We start from the raw sequence: 12,668 nt of genomic DNA, 5'->3' as shown, positions 1-12,668 counted from the left end.
TCTGATGGTTGTTGAGTCTGGGAAGAGGGGACACAGCCTAAAAATAGAGAAAGAACTTTCAGGAGTGAAGTTCAGAAGCATTTCTACTCGCAAAGGGTGATCGAAGTTTGGAACTCTCTTCCACAAACTGCAGTTGATGCGAGCTCTGTTGTTCATGTTAAATCTGAGATTGGTAGATTTTTGTGAACCAAAGGTATTCAGGGATATTGGGCTGAGGGGGCTATTTGGATTTAGGTCACAGATCAGCCACGATCTCATTGAATGGCCATGATGTGGAGATGCCTGTGATGGATTGGGGTTGACAATTGTAAACAATTTTACAACAACAAGTTATAGTCCAACAATTTTATTTGAAATTCACAAGCTTTCGGAGGCTTCCTCCTTCCTCAGGTGAATGTTGTGGAAATGAAATCCTCGAACCCTTCGCATTTATAAATCACAGAACAATACCTGGTGATTACAGACAGTCTTTCCAACTGCCCGTTGCAAAGGCAATCACAGTGTGCAGACAGAGAGGTGTTACCTACAAGGCCACCGAATATACAAACAATCAAAAAAAAAACAGAGAGAGAGATGCAGAAACATAGAGACTTCCGGAAGGAAGGGAAAGACAGCAAATGTCCCGTTACATTAAAAACAGATAACATTTGTTCCCTGGTGGGGGTACGTGTAGCGTGACATGAACCCAAGATCACGGTTGAGGCCGTCCTCATGGGTGCGGAACTTGGCGATCAATTTCTGCTCGAAGATTTTGCGTTGTCGTGTGTCTCGAAGGCCGCCTTTGAGCTTACCCGAAGGTCGGTGGCTGAATGTCCTTGACTGCTGAAGTGTTCCCCGACTTTGAATGGCGGAAGAGGCTCGAAGGTCTAATTGGCCCACTTCTGTCCCGATGTTTCTATTGGCACTTTAACCAACTACACCACGCAGCGAAATGACGCTCTCACAATCTCGTTGAGCTGCAGTCTGTGATTCTCCACCTGTTGTTTCTGAATGAATGAATTCGTCAGTTTGTATTTCTTTGTTTGTGAGCGGGAGAATTTTCGAAATGTTTTGAAGATTTCCCAGTAAATCATTCACACAGAGTTCTCCCGAACTTTGTACGAGTGCATTGATGTGAGGATCACATACATCGTTCCCCAAACTCGTCCGCTAAAGTTTTAAACGCGACTGTGTTTATTGTGAGGCGGTTCGATTTATCCAGACACACATCTGGTATAAAGGTAACTGTGACCCCGACGTGATTTTAACTTGCAGCCTCCAGATCTGAATGTGCTACCTTATTGCCTCGAGGTCGTTGATGGTCAGTTCGCCCTTCTTGGCTATGGAGATATTTGAGGCACCGTTTCATAAATACTAGCTTTGTGATATATAAAGACTTTCAAATCTCCACCAGCTCCTGCAGGGTGTGATCCAGCCTTGGGAAGTAGAATTCCTTCTCAGCGCCCATATCGTGCTCGTTTCAGCCGCCTTCTGTAGTGAATAGGAGTAAAAGAATGCAATGGAGAAAATAACGAGACTAAAGACACAAAAATCTCCATCTGGTTTCCAACCCAGGGTATTAAAAGAAACAGACGAGGGCATTGCAGATGCTTTAATCATGAACTTCTACATCTCTCTTGATTCAGGAAGTTTCGTCTTGGATTGGAAAATTGCCAATGTCACTCCATTATTTAGGAATGGTGAGAGAGATAAACTAGGAAATTATATTCTATTTGTCTTCCACCTGATTTGGGGAAGTTAATTTAATCTGTTAATAGAGACAGTGACTGAACATTTGGACGAACATGAACTGATCAGAGACAGCAAGCATGACTTTTTAAAGGGTATTTCATGTTTAACGAATCGAGTTGAATCGTTTGAGTATGTAACCAACGTGGTAAATAAGGGAGTGTCTGTTGATGTTATTTATATGGCATTCCAGAAGGCATTCGTAAGAGTTCCTCAAAAGAGACTGTTAACAAAAATGAGAGTGCATGTAATTGGAAGGAAACTATTGACAGGGATAGCGAATTGGTTAAGATGTAGATGATATAGAGTAAGGATAATGAGTGTGCTTCAATTGGCAGGATTTGACTAGAGGTGGCACCCACAGATTTGAGAGGGGGCCGCAGCTTTTCACTATATTTATAAATAACTTAGATGAAGGAATGGAGAGCTGGACATCCAAGTTTGCTGACGATGCCAAGTCAGGAGGTACAGTAAATAGTGTAGATAGGAGCAGAAATGTGCAAAAGGATATTGGTAGATAATTACGTGGAAAAAAACTGTTTTGGATGGAGTTCAACGTGGAGAAGTATGAGGTCATCCACTTCGGAACTAAGATTGATAGATCGGAATATTTTCTAAATGGCGAGAAGCTAGGAACTGTGGATGAGCAGAGGGAATTGGGGGTCCGAGTACAGAAATCATTAAAACCTGGTAGACAGGTACAAAAGATAATAAAAAAGACTAATGGAATGTTGGCCTCTTTCTCAAGGGGTTAAAAGATAAAGGGGTGTAAGTGATGTTAAAGTTATATAAAACTCTGGATAGACCAGATCTCGAGTATTGTGTTCAGTTCTGGACACCGCAAATCAGGAAGGACATATTGACCTTCGAAGGGGTGCAGAGCAGTTTCACCAAAATATTACTGGGGCCAATAGGGTTAAATTTTGAGGACAGAATCCACATACGATGCTTGCATTCCCTTAAATATTGTGGTGTTTAAGATGATTAAAGGAGTTGATCGTGTAGATAGAGAGAAAATATTTCCTCTGGTGGGAGAGTCAAGAACAAGGGGGCATAACCTTTAAATTCGAGCCAGGCAGTTCAGGGTTCATGTCAAGAAATAGTTCTTCACACAGAGAGGACTAGAAATCTGAAATACTCTGCCCCAAAAAGCTGTTGAGGCTGGGCCAATTGAAAATTTCACGACTGAGATTGAGAGATTTTTGTTTGGCAAGCCTACGACGGGTTCGGGAACCAAGGTTGTAGATTGAGTTAAGACACAGGCCAGCCATGATCCAATAAAATGATGGAAAAGGCTCGAGGGGCTGAATCACCTACTTCTGCTCCTACGTTGCTATAAACCTTAAAGTTAGGGTTTGCGTTAGGGTGACCCTAACCCATTCACACACACCCATTCTTCAATATAAATCTCACACTCATTCATACCCATACTTCATTTTTAAACGTCATACTCAAATGTATACTCCGATATTTTATAAAGCAAAAGCGCAGTCATATCCACATACCCAGTTTAAAACTTCCGCTGGTCCTGTTTGGAGCTCTCACGAAAGTCTGCACACTGAACGGTTGACTGTTTTCCAGACGCTGTCCGCATTGCTTTGTTTTGGATTTGCTGCCTTCTGCTGACGGCAGGCGATTAATTCGAGCGCGATATCGCCCCGAGCGGCGAAAGCTGCTTCTGACGGATGTCTCCGTCTCCAGGAGCTGGACGGGATTGGAAAGCTCTTGTGTCACACGAAGTGCCTGAAGAGCCCATATAAACTTGAAGGTCATCAGTGCGCTGACTACAGCCTGAGGTTCAATAATAGCGTGTCTGGCATCAACTTAAAGGCGCTGTGTTGGAAATAGGTTGGGGGTCACAGTTTGTTTTTGGAGGAAACTGAACAGAAATCATTCAAGATGGCAGATTTTCTTTGCTGCATCATAATAACCAATATCTTGCTATACATTTGTCTCATTAGTTCCCCAGTGTCAGAAGGAGAATTCTCTGATCTCCTCATTTATTTCGTATAAGAAACAAACACAAGCAGGCGTCTTAAATTAGAATCAACTCACACATTGACACAGATAAACAGAGCGAGAGACACTGGCAGTATCGGGAAACCTGCGGGAAATAGGCAAGAGAAGCGATGAGGATACTCCTCAAACCAACCTTCTCTGCTGTGCGGTAGCTGATCGATCTCGGTGATTTGGCGCCGTGGTTTAGCTGGTCAAAGCACTTGTTTAATAAATAGGACATCCTGGGTTCGCTTTATCGCGGGGCCTTTCTATTACCTCAGTGATATTTATTCATTGTGAGTTTAAGGAAAAAATATCCGAGGGCGCGATTTGTAATAGTTCGGGAGCCAACAAGGTAGGGATTCTGGAATTACTGTGTGTAAGCGCCCCTTCATTGTTCAACAGGCATCTCATAGAATGTGTCCAGAACACATTTCACCGATACTGCTCTGAAGGGCTGATTTTACAAACTTCCTTCCTTACAACCAGCAACCCATCTCCTACTCAAGGGTGCGAAGCGAAACTGGTTTCAAAGTCGTTTTCGATGTTCAGCTTTTATCCGCAACGTGCAATTGGTAGAAACTCTTTCACAACACATCTCAGTATCAATGAGAATGTCAGGCACAGGACGTTAGGGATGGAACCGCCTCTTACAATAAATACAAAGTATAATCGATTACAAAGTGAAAAAGCCAATCCAATCTCTCAGTCTCTCTCTATGAGTGGACATAAACCAGCAGAAGATGACAGAACAGTTTAGTTTGTTTCATTTTCCTTCTGGTGAGTACAGTTGAAGAGAATGATCGCTGTGTTCTGCTGGACAAATAACAGGAATGAGCAGTGTATCTGGTTCCGACGGTACCCAGTGAACCATCCACGTGCATATCTGATATTTACACTGATAGCTTCCTCCCGCACTAATTACAGGAAACTTTTGTCTCACGGTTCAACCACACTTCAGAAGTCCAGAAACACAAAGAATGGTAAACGCCTCCTGATGATGTCAAATAGAGATGAAAGAAGTTTGCAGGTTTAGAGAATCATAGAATGATACTTTCTTACAGAACAGAACGAGGCCCTTCGTCCCGTCGGGCCCGTGCCGGTTCTTTGAAAGAACTGTCCAATTCAATCCCACTTCCCAGCTTTTTCCACATTGTCCTGCAAATTTGTCCTGTTCAAGTACATGTCCAATTGCCTTTTGAAAGGTCCTATCGAGCCTGATAGGCACTTTCAGGTAATGCGTTCCAGATCTTCATAACCCTCCGTGTGAAAAAATCTCTTCATTTCCCCTCTCGTTCGTTGGCCAATTATTTTAAATGTATTACCTCTGGTTACCGACCCACTTGCCAAAGTGAACACTTTCTCCCTACTTGCTCTATCAAAACCCCTCATTATTTTGAATACCTCCATAGGTATCCCATAACCTTCTCTGCTCTAATGAGAACAATCCTAGCTTCTCCAATCTCTCCACATAACTGAAGTCCAACTTCGCTGGTATCATCCTGGAAAACCTCGACTGTGCCCTCTCCAAGACCTTGACATCCTTCCTAATGAGTGGTGTCCAGAATTGTACGCAATACTCCAGCTGAGGCCTAACCGGTGTATAATAAATGTTTCGCAAAACTTTATTGCATTCATACTCTATGCCTCCATTCATAAAGCCCAGGATCCCATATGTTTTTTACAGCCTTCTCAACTTGTCTTGCCACCTTCAAAGATGTGTGCACATGTACCCCCAGATCTTTCTGTTCCTGCTCGCCCTTTAAAATTGTACGATTTCATTTATATTGCCTCTCCTCATTCTTCCAGCAAATGTATCACTGCACTTCTCTGCGTTAAATTACATCTGCCATGGGTCTACCCATTTTACTAGTCTCTCTGTGTCCTCCTGAAGACTGTTACTATTCGCCACATTGTTTACCACGTTTCTGAGTTTCGTGTCTGCTGAAAACTTTAAATTATATACTGTTTACCTAAGTTCAGGTCATTTATATGCACCAGTCCTAGATCATACTGTGTCACTGTCTGTTTAATCGTGGTGTCCTGTCGTTCCGGATCATTCTGTATCTGTTGAGAATGGGTCTGCCGTCAGTGCCGGATCATTCTGTGTCTATGTCTGTTTAAAATGGGTCTGCCGTCAGTGCCGGATCATTCTGTGTCTATGTCTGTTTAAATGGGATGTGCACTCAATCCCGCATCATTCTGTGTCGATGTCTATTTAAAAGGAGTGTGCAGTCAATACCGGATCATTTTGTGTCGATGTCTTTTACAAAGGTGCGTTCTCAGTCCCAGATCATTTTATGTTTGTATCCATTTGAAAGGGATGTGCAGTCAGTCCCGAATCATTCTGTGCCTGTTTAACGGTCGAAGAGCGATCAGGCTGGAAAATACTCTAGGGCACAGGGAGCAAGCAGGAGCGAGGGGTTAGATACAGGCTTCATGTGGGGAGAATACTTTAGTTGGAGTTGATGGGTTAAATGCTCTGCTCGTCTACCTGGCACATCCTGTCAGCGGAACTCACATGTTAAGCCTTTAAGTTGGGTCCAATTTCACAATCTTGTGATCTGAAAGATAAAGAACTGACAGCTTAGTCCACCTGTCAACTGATCAGCAGTCATACAGGACGGAAGCAACTTTTCCCAGGATATTTTCAGAGACCGGTCAGTCCCCGTGTGTGTGATGATAAAATGCAGCAAACTCTTTGCCAAAACTGATGAAATCGCTGCTCTCGGTCCTTGGAGTCCTGGTGTTGAATTAGTCCATCACTGCTTGAAGTGGGCTGGGTGGAAGAGAGATCAATTTAAGTGGTATATTAAAGGGCACGAGGAGGGAACAGGAGAGAGGGGGCAGATTTAGAGCTCCTGTGGAAGCAATAGTGGGGGTGGAGTTAACCATTAAATGTCCTGCTTTTGCACCTGGCACAATCTGTCAGATGAGCTCATGTTTCAAACATGAAGTTGGGCCAAAAACACAACCTTGTGATCTGAAAGTTAGAGAACTGCCAACTGAGGCAAGCTGCCAACTGATCCACCGTCACACGGAAGGGAAAGTCCTGTTCCCAGGATATTTTCAGAAAGTCACTCCCCTTTTATGTGATTATAAATACAGCAAACTCTCTAAGTCCAGATACAAAAATTGTGATCTCCAGCCGTCTGATCCTGACTCTGAGGTACTCAGCGGAAGATGGCGAAAGTTCTAATTTTGGTATTTGTATTCCTGGTGCTGACTCAGTCCATCACTGCTCGAAAGCTGATCGGTTTCGGTGTTGGAGGTGGCGGAATATCATTCTTTGCAAGAAGTAAGTTTCTTTGATCTCTCAACACCAATTTTTGTTTAAACTATTTTATTCTCAGACTGAAGCTCACGGTTTGATTGCTTAAATGAACATTATTGTAATATTGTAAGAATGAATGAAGAATATTAACCTGAACCAGTTCCACAGGAAAATCGTCCGATTGTTTAGTCGGTACCTGAGCGGGGAGTGGGAATGGTGGGTGTTGTGTGAGGATCCAAACAGACCAAGAATTAAAGCACAAATTACTGGCCAGTGCCGAGTTACCGGATCTCAGCCGGAGAATTGACCTGTTTGGGAAAGTCTGAAATTGGCTTCAGTACCCAGGTACTGTGGATGGGGAAACTCACAGTTCCTGCTCCCGATCAGTGTTACCTGCTGTAAAATGTGAGTGTGCGGACTGGAGCTCCTTCAGTCCCTTTCCCCCACACTCGCTGATCAGACCCACAGACAAAGAATAGTGAATTGGGAGTGATACTGGAGGCGTCTGAGGAACCGATCCCCAGAGATGAGTCAGATTTTCATAACATGAGCGGAGGGGATTGGATCAAAAGGGTTTCAAAATAGGTTTCTGAATTCTAATAATTCTGCAGCCTTCATAGAGATCAGGATATGAGGACACTAAATAAGTGGAGGAGTCAAGCGGTGAAACTATCAATTTTCAGGAGCCGGGTGTCAGTTTACCTCAGTTGGGAGTTGAGTGAACAAGTTAAGGGTTGATGTCCCGCTCCGGTCCATACAGCCCAGCACTGGGGGAGTGCAGCACTGTTGGAGGTGTCATCTTTTGAATGAATCGTTAAACGGAGACCGTGTCTACCTGTTCATGGGGCTGGAAACACTTGGTCGCATTATTTGAAGAGCTGGGAGTTCTCCTGGTTTCTTGGACCAACATCACTCTCTCAACTAACATCACCAGAAACTCCCCACACTGTCAAATCTCATTTGCTGTTTGTGGGACTTTGCTGTGAGCAATTTGGTTACAAAACAGTGTCGGTACTTCAGAAATAATCCTTTGTCTGTGAAACTCTTCGGGCCCTTCTGTTAACGGGAAAGGCTCCATATAAATGTGAGATCATTCTTTTCTTTGTCTCTAGTCTCAGAAAGCGCGAACGGTGGGCTCCATTCTGTGGAAAAACTATTGGGCTGCCCTTGAGAACAAAGAGTGAGTCTCTACCGGTCGGGGAGGGGTCAGGGTGAGGTTTAATGAAGTACAAATGAGCTGAGGTTCATGTGTGGTCCAGAGTCAGTCCCAGTAACACGGACAGACTCAGCTTCATGTTTTCTCATTGTTCTCCCTCCCTCTATGTCCAGAACGGTCAATTAATTAACTCTTCATTTTGGATTTTAGATGGCAACGATATATGCCGCCCTCTTGTAGGAATGTGTCGTATAGGATCCTGTCACACAAACGAGGAGGCTCTGCCGGAATTCTGCGGCGATGGGTTACAATGTTGTAGACCGAAAGAGTGAAAGATCCAGTGATGGATTCTCACCAGCCCGAGCTCTCCAAGTTCTCACTGAATGAAACCTTCCTTCACGGGGAGCAGGCTCTGTTTGATTGTGTAAATCCCACAACCCCTGACCCTGTATTACTGCTGTCTGAATAATGGGCTGTACTCAGAAATAAATCTCACTGCATTGATCACAGCTTCATATCCGTGTCTTGTTTCTCTTTTGGATCATTGTGTCCGAGGTGTTCAGGGGTCTTATGAGGCTGCGGGAAGATGTGGGAATTGTAGGTAATGGGAAGAGGAGACCACAGCAGGGAATCTCTGAAAGTGCCGAATCACACATTCAGAAAGTTACTGAGATAAGATAGGTGTCCCAGAGTGTCAGCTCTCTGACCGTTCAAGGTTCAAGATTGGAAGGAGACGCGCATTGCATCAGGCCCATCAGATTGTTTGATCGGACATTGAAGCGGGAGCTTTACTGTGAATCTAACCCGTGCTGTACCTGCCCTGGGAATGTTTGATGGGACAGTGTAGAGGGAGCTTTATTCTGTATCTAATCCGTGCTGTTCCTGCCCTGGGAGTATTTGATTGCGGCAGTGTAAATGGAGCTTTACTCTCCTTCTAACCCTTGCTGTACCTGCCCTGGGAGAGTTTGATGTGTCAACGCAGAGGGCGATTGACCAGAGACCCATGTGTAGCTGGCAGTATAACTCGATGCTGCTGGATGAACCTGCTCTGACATCAGTAACTGTCTCAAAATCAATACTTATTGAGCAAAATTTTATGGGTTCAAAATCTGTGATTATAATCCAACAGCGCTCTCATCATAGAAGAATAAAAATATAAGAAATATTTAACTGTGCACAGAAGCAGGGACAAAATCTGTTCCACCTTCTGTCTCTCTCTCCCTGCCTTACCAAATCCCTCGGTCTCGTTTTATCTCACTCTTTCCCTCTTTGACTTATTTTATTTCTCTCTATGCATTTCTTTCTCTGCCTCTGATTTCTCTGCCTCTGTTTATATATCTCTCGCCCTGTCACTCCCTGCCTCGTTCTCCCTCTTTCATTCACCTTTACGGGGATTCTTTTTTCTTTCTCTCAATTCCTCTCTCTCTACCTCTCGCTTATTTCACTCTGCCTCGTCTCTCTTACACTTCCTGCCTTCCTCTCTTCTCTATCTCACGTTCCCTCTTCTTGCCTCGCACTAATTCCCCCTCACTCCATCTGTATCGTCCCTCTTTCTTCTCTCTGCCTCGTTGTTTCTCGCCACTTCTGTCGATTTCCTGTCTCTCTCTCCTCTTTCTATCTCTGCCTCATTCTCTTCCTTTCCATCTCTGCTGCTGTATCTTCCCTCCCTCCTTTCTATCTCTCTGCCTCATTCTCTCTCTCCTACCCTCTCTTCTCTCTCTCGCTCTCTCTAAGTCTCTCTCTCTCTTATTTCCACCTGACACTGTTTCCTAGCTGCCTTTCACTTACTCACTTTCTCTCTCTGTCCTTGTCTTCTTTCTAAGTTAAGAAGTTGCCTGAGAGGAGGTGAAACGAAGGTTCACAAGGTTAATTCCGGCTCCCTAGATTCATCTTTGTTTGTGGAAATACGCTTGGCAGAATAGCAGGTATTGCTTGCCAGCTATTCAAACATTTCAGATCAAATTAGAAAATGAACAAACAGATTCAGTTACAGAGACCTACTGTCAAAAATTATGAAAAACAAGGTCCAGAAGATTTACAGAGAGAAGCAAATCAGAGGCATGTATAATTCCTGGATAAAGAAGAGGGTGTATATGTCACTTGAAGATGGAAGGTAATAAAATTAGTTCAGGAATCGAGGTTGGATGAGAGGTGGGGGCAGAGGTGCGGCACAACTTAGAACCAAAAGCAGGTTTCCCTCTCGAGCAATGGCAAAGTCTTCCAGGACCACAGGCCACTGGTGGGCCTTGCACATCCTGAGCAGCTCATTTGCGAACTAGGGGTGCAACAGGAATATCCAAACACAAACAATTTCACACTGATGCAACAGGACTATCCAAACACAAACAATTTCACACTGACCCCAGCCTGTACTCTGAACACATTGAATGAGCTGATCACAGCTTCTGCACCCCTAGTTCGCAAATGAGAGAGAGAAGGTGAGCACAAGAAGAGAAACAGAGACAGAGGGGAAGACAGAGAAAGACATTGGGGAGAGGGAGAGAAACTGACAGAGGGCCAGACAGAGAGAGAAACAGAGAGAGAGAGAGAGAGAGACATGGGAGACAAACAGAGAGAGGGTGAGACGGCGACAAAACGAATGATAAAAACATGACAGAGAGAGAGAGTAGAATGAGAGAGAGAGTCCGAGAGAGAATAAGGATCAGAGCATCACAGGGAGGGGAAATCACCACATTACCGGAAAGGTGTGATTGCACAAGAGGGGAGGCAGGTGAAATTGACGAGGATATCGCCAGGGCTGGATAATTTTAGCTGTGGGACAGAATTGGTTTTCTTCGGAACAAAGGAGGCTGAGACGAGATTTAATTGAGGTGCATGAAATTATGACGGGAGTAGATAGAGTGGATTGAGGTGACTGGATGATTGACAGCTGCAGACTGCAGACTGCAGTCAGTCTCCCTGGGGAAGACAGGGGATTGATTGACAGCTGCAGACTGTCGACTGCAGGCAGTCTCCCTGGGCAAGAAAGGGGATTGATTGACAGCTGCAGACTGCAGACTGCAGGCAGTCTCCCTGGGGAAATGTGGGTTGATTGACAGCTGCAGACTGCTTGTGGTTGGTTGCATGCAGGAAGTTCCCTCCAACGGTTTGTTTGATTGGCAGCTGCAGAGGATTTGTTTCCCGGGAACGCCATCAATGCAAAGTAAAATGAAAGCACAACAGCCACCGTTCTGCCATGGTCGATTAGCTCCGTTGTTTAAAGCGTGCTATTGATATTACAAAGATGGCGGGTTCAATACCTGTTAAGGTAGTGAACCTTCTTTTTATTAAGAGCGCAGTTTCTGCTCTTTGTTTTTGAGCGAATTATAAATGCAAAGTTTGGAAGGAAATTCACTCAGAACAGAGCATCGGAGAAGCATTTTCACGTTGGTGCTGTCAGTCCCGGATCATTCTGTCCCTGTTTAAAAGGGTGTGCTGTCAGTCCCGGATCATTCTGTCCCTGTTTAAAAGGGGTGTCCTGTCAGCCCGGGATCATTCCGTGCCTGTTTAAAAGGGGTGTGCTGTCAGTCCCAGATCATTCGGTATCTGTTTAAAAGGGATGTGCTGTAAGTCACGGATCATTCTGAGTCTGTTTAAAAGGGGTGCGCTGTCAGTCCCGGATCAATCTGCCCCAGTTTAAAAGGGGTGTTCTGTCAGTCCCGGGTCATTCTTCGCCTGTTTAAAAAGAGTGTCCTGTCAGTCCTGGGTCGAAGACTCAATTTACTGTTCAGAGCCTAAACCCGTAGACGGCTCGTTCACACTGGAGATCACAACCCACTGAGGGGAACTGGGGCATGAAAAGCTTTCAATTAATGAAACAAATACTTCAAACAGGAAGTATTGACCCTACACAGAAATACGGAGATCAGAGGAGAGAACAAGCTGGATGTCTTTTCTCTGGAAATGAGAAGACTGAGGAGTGACGTCATAGAAGTCTTTAAGTTTAATGAAGGGTTTGATAGGGTAGACGGAGAGAAGATGATTCCACCCGCGGAAGGGAGCAGAACTAGGGGTTATAAATCTAAGATAGTCACTAATAAATCCAATATTAATTCAGGAGACACTCCTTTCCCCAGGGAGTGGAGAGAGTGAGCAACTGGCTACCACAAACGAGTTGAGGCGACGAGCAAAGATGCTTTTAAGGGGAAGCTAGATAAATACACGAGGGAAAAGGGAATCGAAGGATATGTTGATTGGGTTCGATGAACAAGGGTGAAAGGAGGATCATGTGCAGCATAAACAACGGCATGGACTCTTTGGGACGAGTGGCTTGTTTCTGTGCTGTACAGTCTATGTAGTGGTAAGAGAAAGAGAGAGAGTAAAGGGAGAAACAGAGAGTAGAGGGAGAGAGAGAGAGCACGAGAGAGACAGACAGAGAAAGAGATTGAGTTTTAGGAACAGAATATCGAGAAAGAGAGGAGGGATAAGTAAATAGAGGCAGAAGGAGATGTTTTGGAAATGCCTGTGGGCTGTTGGCAGCTGAACAATAGCCACTTGTTGCTGCTTCAATGG

The 12,668-nt window shown here is 44.5% G+C and overlaps 1 long non-coding RNA gene across 10 annotated transcripts in view; it reads right to left on the bottom strand.

Moving 5' to 3' along the window:
• Positions 1-340: 340 nt before the first annotated feature.
• The window catches only part of LOC137312940 (uncharacterized), a 117,359-nt gene continuing 105,031 nt past the window's right edge, over positions 341-12,668 (bottom strand). For 9 of the 10 annotated variants that reach the window (XR_010960949.1, XR_010960947.1, XR_010960942.1 and 6 more), the window contains 2 exons: positions 3,234-6,505; positions 341-1,470 (listed from right to left, as the gene is read on the bottom strand). This is a non-coding gene — a long non-coding RNA (uncharacterized lncRNA). The remainder of the gene's footprint in view (positions 1,471-3,233; positions 6,506-12,668) is intronic. The other variant, XR_010960948.1, reaches the window with a different exon arrangement.

The sequence above is a fragment of the Heptranchias perlo genome, unplaced genomic scaffold (genome assembly GCF_035084215.1).
Source record: "Heptranchias perlo isolate sHepPer1 unplaced genomic scaffold, sHepPer1.hap1 HAP1_SCAFFOLD_44, whole genome shotgun sequence".
Taxonomy (NCBI): domain Eukaryota; kingdom Metazoa; phylum Chordata; class Chondrichthyes; order Hexanchiformes; family Hexanchidae; genus Heptranchias; species Heptranchias perlo.
The sequence above is the reverse complement of the archived record's forward strand: the minus strand, read 5'-3'. Positions and strand labels throughout refer to the sequence as shown.